Below are 8,978 nucleotides of genomic sequence, written 5' to 3'. Positions count from 1 at the left end.
ATAGTGAAGGCAAAAAAAAAAAATAAAATAAAATAATTTTTAAGAACCTTTATTTAACACTAAAATGAATCAACTGCTTTACAAAGGGCTCTAATATTTCATCTTTAAAATGAATTAAAATTTTTCATTATATTACACAAAAATTCCGCAATGCAACAGAAACTGTACAAAAACTCAATTCCGAGCAGTACATTTTGTCAAGTTTTTTTTAACTGGAAAACTGTTTTTTTGGCTTATAACTAAGATGAAATATGTAGAGTCAAAACAAAAATGACCAAATCCCAAAACAAAGCGCAAAAAAAGTCAAAACTGTGTAAAAAATGCCTGAAAAATCCAAATAAGCTAAACTCAACTACAGTGATTTTAATAATTATTCCGAGGGTCATAAATTATGTCATAACTCTTATGTTTGTTTGAAACAAAAAATGTCAAAGAGAAATCCTTTTTGAAGCCTTTATTTTAAATTTTGAATGAAAACTATAATAATAGGGCGGTCCGTGTCATTCTGACATCATTATAAACGGATAATGTGATTGGCAGACGGACCCTCAGAGACTACTATGGGATTAAATCTTTTATTATTCCTCACAAAATTACAAGTAAAGCGTTAGTCTGCTGGTTGTTTTTCAAGTCCTTTCAAAGAATGTAAAGTAACACAAAACTCTCAAAGCACATGCAACTTTTTTTGTTAAATGTTTCACTTTATTATCATTTATTCATTTTGCAGCCCTTTAATTTTTGGATTCATGCAGATTCAGTTTATTTTCTGTATTTGTTCAGAATCTACCAATGTTTTTATTCTACTTTTATATTATTTGTCATTCACCATAAATCTGAAAAAAATTAGCATTCATGGTTTATATAAAACATAAAAATGAAAAAAAAACTTCAATTTTTTATTTAACCATAAACTTTGTCGTAAAACTTTGCATTCATATATGTTTCTTTTTTTATTTTTTTTCATCTCATTATACTTGTCTTTTCCTTTAAAACATAATAATAATCCAATTTTGGGGAATTTCTTTGCTTGTCAGCTTCTTTACCAAAAATTACTCAACTTCTTGACGCCTTTTGATGCAAATATTCCTATTCACCAATGTTCAGCTGCAAAATTACCTTAATTTAGCATCTAAATGAAAGAAAAGATAAAAGTGATTTTATTTTTATAGCTGGAAATAAATTCAGGTGTCCAAAAATAAACAACATTTATCTATTTTACAATATTTGCAGGGTATGTTTACATTCCATGCATGTAAATGTAAAATTTTGAAAAATGTTTATTTTGAAAGTTTTACTTGCAAAAATGTCTAATAATTAGTTGATTTTAATGATGTTATCAACAATTATGTGAATGTGTAACCCATTTAATGTATATTCTAGCCCTATTTTCAGTTCTAAGAGAGATACAGACAAAAAGGATTGAGGGATTTATGCTTTCTTTTGCATAAAAGCTCAACATAAGCTTCTATAAGTCACAGAGCCGAGGGTCATCATGTAACAAGCATAAGAAGATCAAATTATATTATGCAGCAACACGGAAGTCTCAAGACGATTGAAAGTTTGATTTAATTTTCTAACATGTTTTGTCAAAAAATATTCGTTTTTCTCCAATTTATGTAAACCAGATTATATCAGATTCTTTCTTTTAGGATTCTAACCGTACATGAAACTAGATGATGAGGTCTTTATTTTTAGAGGCTGTAGTGGCACTATCAGGTAAATGATGGTAAATGGATTTGACAGATCTGACGTGGATTTATATGACCTGCTGGCAGGAAGGGAAGAGACGGACACCACTAGAAAGCAGCGAGTCACAAAGAACTCGAGGTTTTGAGAAGGAGCACAAAAAACGTAAGAGGGGTTACCCAAATTGTAGAAAAATGGATCCTAACCAAGGAGAACAAGAAAAACGAGTCTATTATAAGAATCTGGATTTGGCTGAAATCGCACCATCTAGTTGGAAGCATCTTAAAGGAAAAGAGATGTTAACAGAAATGGTAAGAGTAAAGATTTGGATTTAGGGTGACCCTTTAAGCAGGTCTTTTCTGTTTGGATCTATTTTAAAAGCATTTTCAGAGGTTTACGATAATCATGATTATGCAGTTTTTAGCCAAAATCCCCAAAATCTGTGTCGTTTTCTAGGATATAGTTTCTGCAGAGCGGCAGGAGTTCATTAGAATTTCATCTTTTAGTTGTGGGTTGTTTACACGCTCTCCTGCTAGCTTACAGCCTCTGGTGCAACAAAAATGGTAAGCAATATTGGAGCTGCCATAGAGTTTTAAACCACGTGTCAGCTCTGGATCTAGTCACCAGCAAATGGATGAATCACAATGCATATTTTCTATGCCACAAGTACACTTTTTATCAATTTTTTTCCCCCCGTCTGCTGATGATTCATGATTATTTCAATAAAAAACACTCAGAAAGGCAATTTTGAGCTTAATTTTCTTTAAATTTGTCCTCAATCATCAGAAAAATGCCACAAGAATATATCAAAAACACAATGTTCATCAAGATGGGGCTTTAGGGGAAAGCAGACAGGCTTTCCATCTTAGTAGTTGCACTTAGATCTGAGTAATAGTCTATCAAACGTGTAAAAGACAAGACCGGATCCGCCCCTCCGGATAATTATCCAGATAATTTAATTTTATTGTTATTAATGAATAACTTGTTTAATTTTGACAAAATATATTTTTATGGAAAGTAAAATATCGAAAACGATTTAGGGTTTAAGTTGATTTATTCTAGAATAATGTTCCTGCCTGATTTTATTCATATTTATGTTAAAAGTTACATTTTCAAACTTTTAAAAATTTATTGTGTTTAATAAATGTTTATTCTTTAACCCAGCGACCTAAAGTGTGTTTTAGATTTTGCGCGATTGAGTTTGACACCCTAAGTCTATTAAAATACATTTAAATAATGTTCACCATAAATATATATATATATATATATATATATATATATATATATATATATATATATATATATATATATATATATATATATAATGTATTAATACTTTTACAGTTAATTAAAGTGTTTTACTTAAAGTACTTATACTTTCACTATTAAAATAAAATATTTATATTTTCAAAATAAAAAAAGCATATTCATACTTTTATTTTAATATTTAAATTTTTCCATATTTCCACTTAAAAATACAAAAACAATCCATCCTTTACAATTTTCTGCAAATGAACAACCTGTTTGTCACAGTTTTACTCCTATTATTTATAAATTTGAGATGTTCAATACACATTCCCAGACTGTCGATAAGCATTTAGACTTTAGTCACCGATTATTTTTGAAATTATGTGTAAAGAGGTCTTTCATTGTCCTAAAGCAATAGTCACACAACTCCAAAGAAAGGACCTTTATTGAATTCAAAGTAGTGTCTCCATCTTTGAAATTTCCTCTTTAGTCACACAATCAAAGAAAAACAATAAATATGCAAATTAGAGATAAAGCATTTTCCTCTTTGCCACAGTTTTAGGCCAAAACCTGCTTGTTACTGATGAGGACATTTTTTGGATTTAGTCTTGGCACAATTTGCAAACATAGTAATGAAAACGTTCCAGGAAAGGTTTTTTCATGTACAGATAACTGACACAAGCTCAAAGTACGATCCTCATTTGAACACAGCATGATAAAATTGATATAAAAACACAGATTATAATTCCAATAATTGTCCTGTTTGGCAGAAATTACAGGATTTTTTCCCCTAAGCACTAAAAAGTGCAATTGCTTTTACAGTTTTTGTGTGAGAAAAGCAATTTATATGTACCTGCTAATTTAAAGATGTCAACTGAACTCTATTAAACTACTTGGTAGATGTGACTCTTGCCCATAATGCATCTCTGTATTATCAACCCTCCACTCCAGAGCTCTGGGGCCAAACTCTCCCTGGAGTGCAGCATTTGGTGGAAATAACAGATGTGTGGCTGGAAACAGAAATTTTACTGTCTGGCAGCTTTGTAATTGTTTCTGTGCTCCCCACAGACCTTCTCCTTTTATAAGAGCAATAACCCAGATATGCAGATGAGCCTTTCCAATTAATTGAATTGATATAATTATGTAGAAAAAAAGAGATTGGGTTGGAAAAAGAAATCTTTTCTTGTGCCAAGTTGTCCTCCCACACAGGCCCCCTCACTCTTCAGGGTACAGCTAAATTAGCCTGAAATATTAAAGCATATTCAGTTACAAAGATGTGCATGATTAATTATCTCTAACATTTTAATGAGTGATTTTCAGCTTTCAGAATAAACTAAATGAATATATAGGTTAAAATGTAAGTTTAGGAGCTTAGATGCACGAGAGAAGCTCAAAATGTATTTAAAATTCTAGCGTAAAAAAACAAACTTTAATATTTAAGTTTTCAAGTACTTCTAAAAACTTATTTTAAAAATATTTTTTTATTTTAGCAAAAAACAGATATTGATCTAAGAAGAGAGATTAAGCAGAAGCAAAATATGAGAAACTATTTTCCGTTTATCTAACTAAATTGTTTCGATATTTATTATTTTTCTTTTTCAAATACAGTTTTGTACTTTTTGTGTGAATGCTTCACAGTTTTTACACTATAGTGATTCTCCTGCTCCTTTCCATAAGTTTTTCTAGCAAATAATAACTCACTTCAGCTTGTTCAGAAAATTCCTGCTTGTACTTTAGGTATTGATATATTTTACGTTTTTTAATATTTTATTTAATTTATGCAATTGTTTCAGTCCTATTAAAAATGGATGGGAAATTATTCAAATCCTTCAAACATTTTGGGTCATTTTGAAACTTAAACAGTCTTGGTATAAAAAAAAAGACTTTACCCACATTTAGGACATTCGTGCTTATACTTTTGGTGTTCTTACATTTCGCAATCTTTTTAAATTTTTACTAAACCAAACAAAACAAACAAAAAAAAAAAACTTTAAGGATAATATTTTTCATTAAAATTTTTATTTTTCAATGTATATTACAGCATTCTATCATTTGATTGGTGACAATGCTAAAGCAGATGTCTGCAGTTTACAAATTATAAATAATTGTGTTTTAATCAAACATATTAAAGTTCTTTAAATAAACGTCTTCAAAATCTACAGAAAAGTTACCAGTTTGTTTATGAACCATAGAGATAGATAAATGAGGTCTCAGAGGCCGTCCTAGTTTTAAAATCCAGGAATAAAAGTTAGTTATTAAAAACATATTTTTTTAAAGCAAAAATGAATTACTTTCAACAAAATCTACATCTTTCATGGTTGGAAAATGTTTGATTTGTATATTTTCAGTAGAAAGTTTTAATTGCAGAGCTGGGAAATAATAATCCTCTTTGCTGTTGATGCTTTTTTTAAAGCCTGTTGGCTTTTAGTTACCACTATTTAAAGATTATAAATAATATGTTTGTATTATTACTATTTTTTTTACCATTTCCCATGATTCATGGGTTTATCTCCTCACAAGTCAGCACCCACAACACCATTAAAAAGACACAAGCAGCCACACAGAAATGCAGAACATCCTGCGGCAAAAGCAAATCTGCAACAGATATATTTTTTAAATGATTCACAGTGGGCCAAAAAAAACAAGTTTACCAAAACATCTAATAGAGCAACAATAATACCCAGAAGTTTGACAGATTTGCATTTGCTGCTGGGAGAACTCCAGTGGTCTTCAATGTTGCAACTTAGCCAAAGCGATGCCAATTAGCACCACGCGACAATCCGAATAAATGTAAATGCTCAGAATTAATTATTCCCGTGACACACGTGCACTAATTAGCTGGTAATCCCTGACTCCTTTTGCTCCATATTTAAAACAAACCCACCCAGTCCAGATGTGGGGGCAGCAGATACCAAAGAATGACATCCTCAAAAATAATTATACCCTAAACGTCTGTTTTTTTAAACATCTTTCCAATTAGAGAAGATTTTTTTTTTTTTTTTTTTTTTTTCATCAGCTGGGCAATGGCAGATGTCTTCTAGGGGTGCAAACCAACAAGGAGGGTGTTGATATTAATCAAAAGATATTAATTTACAGTTGTAATTAACAGGAGCAATAATTATATAAAGTGTGGTTCTCTGGTGGTCTGTCAGGAACTGGAGATAGAAATATAAATCATTGCTTTCTGATTATACTGAAAGTGATGAAATGCTCACAACTGACAGCAAATTCTCAAAATTTAACTGTAATTCTATATCGACTGTTTTCAAATGCCGAATTTATCATTTCAGAATTAGATTTGATCTTTTAATCAACTGTGTTATGATTGAATTTCAATTGTAGTATTATTTATCGAGCAGAGGCTGGTTCCCCTCCACTGTGGCTCTTTGGTTAAAGTAAAACAAAAGGGTTAAATTAAAAAGAAGAAATAACTGCAAAGTAACAAATGAGTAGCAAAATAAAAAAATAAAAAAATAAAAAATTATTTAACTCACTCATTTTATCAGATTTATGTGCAGAGAGCACCAATGAAAATCAATTTGACGTCAGTAAGCACAACCAAATATAAATTATATTCTATTTTTGGACACATTTTTGTGGATTTTAAGAGAACCTTATAGTTCAAAAACTTTGGTAAGGGTCGCCTAATTAGCTCAGATTTAATTTTAGTTAGTTAGATTTATACATGTTTCCTTGAGATGCATCACAAGCAGAAAAATATATATTTATTCTTCTTCACTGCTGACATTAAACTACCAACTACGAATTGACATTATCCTTTGTGACACAGGGGTCTTTTATTTTCAAATGACGTTAAAAGTTATAATTATATCATATTTTTAAAAAGGACATTTTTTTCATACTTATGTTTTATTTATGCCAAAAAAAAAACAAAATTTCTGGCTCATACTGAGTTGTAGTCAGTGAAACATTGACCCAAACAGCTTTTTAAGTGTTGAAAGTTGCAGATTCCTGCCTTAGAACCACTAAAAACTATAAATATTTTTGCTAAAAAGGACAAAAACTCCTCTCTTTTTTTTAATTTGCGCCAAAATTCAGAAGAATCTCGCACAACAAACATTTGAAATCATTTTTATCTGCAAGAAACAGAAAAAAACAGGGAAATAAATACTTTTGTGGTTTGAAAGATTGTTTTTTATTTTAAAAAATGTAATCCGTCCTTTTTTTTAATCAATATTAAAACTCTGCAGAGGTGGAAGCTTCCTTACCGAGTAAAACCCACATTGACATTTAAACACTTTTTAAAGCAATTAGGTTTCCACCACATAAGGTGCTAATTTGGCCAATTTATTCTGTCACGGGCGGCATGCGGAGCCTCCTTCCTCTAATTGTTCTGGGAGACAGCAGGAAAGCAAGTGTTTTTTACCCCAAAATGAATCTTTTTTTAATAATAAACCTTCTTCTGAACATTCTTGAATATAAAAATCAGTGCAACAGTTTGTTTTACTGAAATGTAAATATTAGTATTAAAGTGTTTGAGCTGATAATTTCATATAATTAGCTTTTTTGGTATTTCATTAAGGGTCATTTGGTGCCGTGCTGCGCCCTCCCTTTGTTTCCTACACAGACATTTCTTCAATATATTCAGGTCTGGAGGTTGAACAACCACATTTCTTTGTTGTCTTATTCAGTTTCTTTCTGACAGCTTCCTGGCAGAGGTCAGCAGAAAAAGTCTGAGGAGAACCAGGGAAAAGGTAGAGGGAGAAGTACAGTCCCATGAGGTGTCCCTTAGACACACAAACTTTCATATTCAACTCCTGATTTTTTTTATCAATTTCAATCTCACTATAGTTGAAACTTCTGAAAGAAAATGAATAAAAATAATCTAGTGAGGCATATTTCTACAAAAAAACTATTACTGGATTGACTCCAAGGACATGAATGAGGGAGAATATTGTTGTTCATGATTGAAGCCAATGCCTTAATTATACTCAAGCTGTCATAATGAGGTGCAGCGGAGTCGAGATTTGTTTTGATGCTTTCCTTTGCTTGTTAGTTTCCTTTTGTCTTCGGTTTGTGACTCCTTAATTGTTTTCTAGTGAATAAATAATCCCATATTTATTTTCCAGTTTATTATCCTCCTTAAAATTGCATTTTAATAAGACAGCTTTAAATATGCCCTAAAATCATTAACAGCTTAATTAAAATCACTTAAATTCTTGTTTTTTTTGTCTTTAAAGAACTCAAGATTCCCAAAATTGTGGAGCATCTGGATTTTTTATTTTTTAATGAAAATGAAATGTAACTTTTGCTGATGGCTCCTCACATCCAGCTGTCATTTGTCTCTATCAAACCAAAAGCCACAGATTTCCGTCAATTTTGAAGACAAATAAAAACAGAAGGAGTAGTAATACAAATTACTTGACTGAATCAGCTGTGGGAGATCCCTAAATAAATCCCATTGAGTGACAGGACTGTAGTCTTTCCAAGATCAAGATCAAATTTCAGCAGCAAACTGAGAAAAAAAAAAACTATTCTGTCTTTGGAGGGGGAAATGTAGGGAACACATGAAGCAAAATCATTAGAGTAGAAAGTAACCTTTTCAAAACGTACCTGAAGATAAAAACACAAAAGGACACAAATGTAAAACACAAAGGCAAGTGCTGAAACAAAACTAAAGAACCGTGACGCCTTGAGATTGTAAACTTAAATGGAAAAGTCATTAAGGGCTTGTGTGGAGGTGCACAGTGTTCTTTTGTGAACTTAACCGCTGTTAATCAGTTGGGAAATAACGTTTCCCCGCTTTCACGCTTTCTAAATTTACAGCTTTCGTCTGGGACCGGGGTTGTGGGCCCTGGAGTGTTGCATTGCAAGCGTTCATAGAAAGCTCTGTACGCAATCAAACCTCAGGAAAGTGCAGAGCAATATCATGAAAGACACGCAAAATTATGCACGCTATAATGAGAAGAGTCTGCGGTGGGAGGCGTTTAAAGCTGACTGCTGAGTGACCTGAACCACAACATGTTTCTTAGATAAAATAATATGGAAGAAGACATATTTAAGTCCCACTTCAATCATTTTTT

Source organism: Oryzias melastigma, linkage group LG20, assembly GCF_002922805.2.
Source record: "Oryzias melastigma strain HK-1 linkage group LG20, ASM292280v2, whole genome shotgun sequence".
Lineage (NCBI taxonomy): Eukaryota > Metazoa > Chordata > Actinopteri > Beloniformes > Adrianichthyidae > Oryzias > Oryzias melastigma.
Note: the sequence above shows the minus strand (reverse complement) of the source record.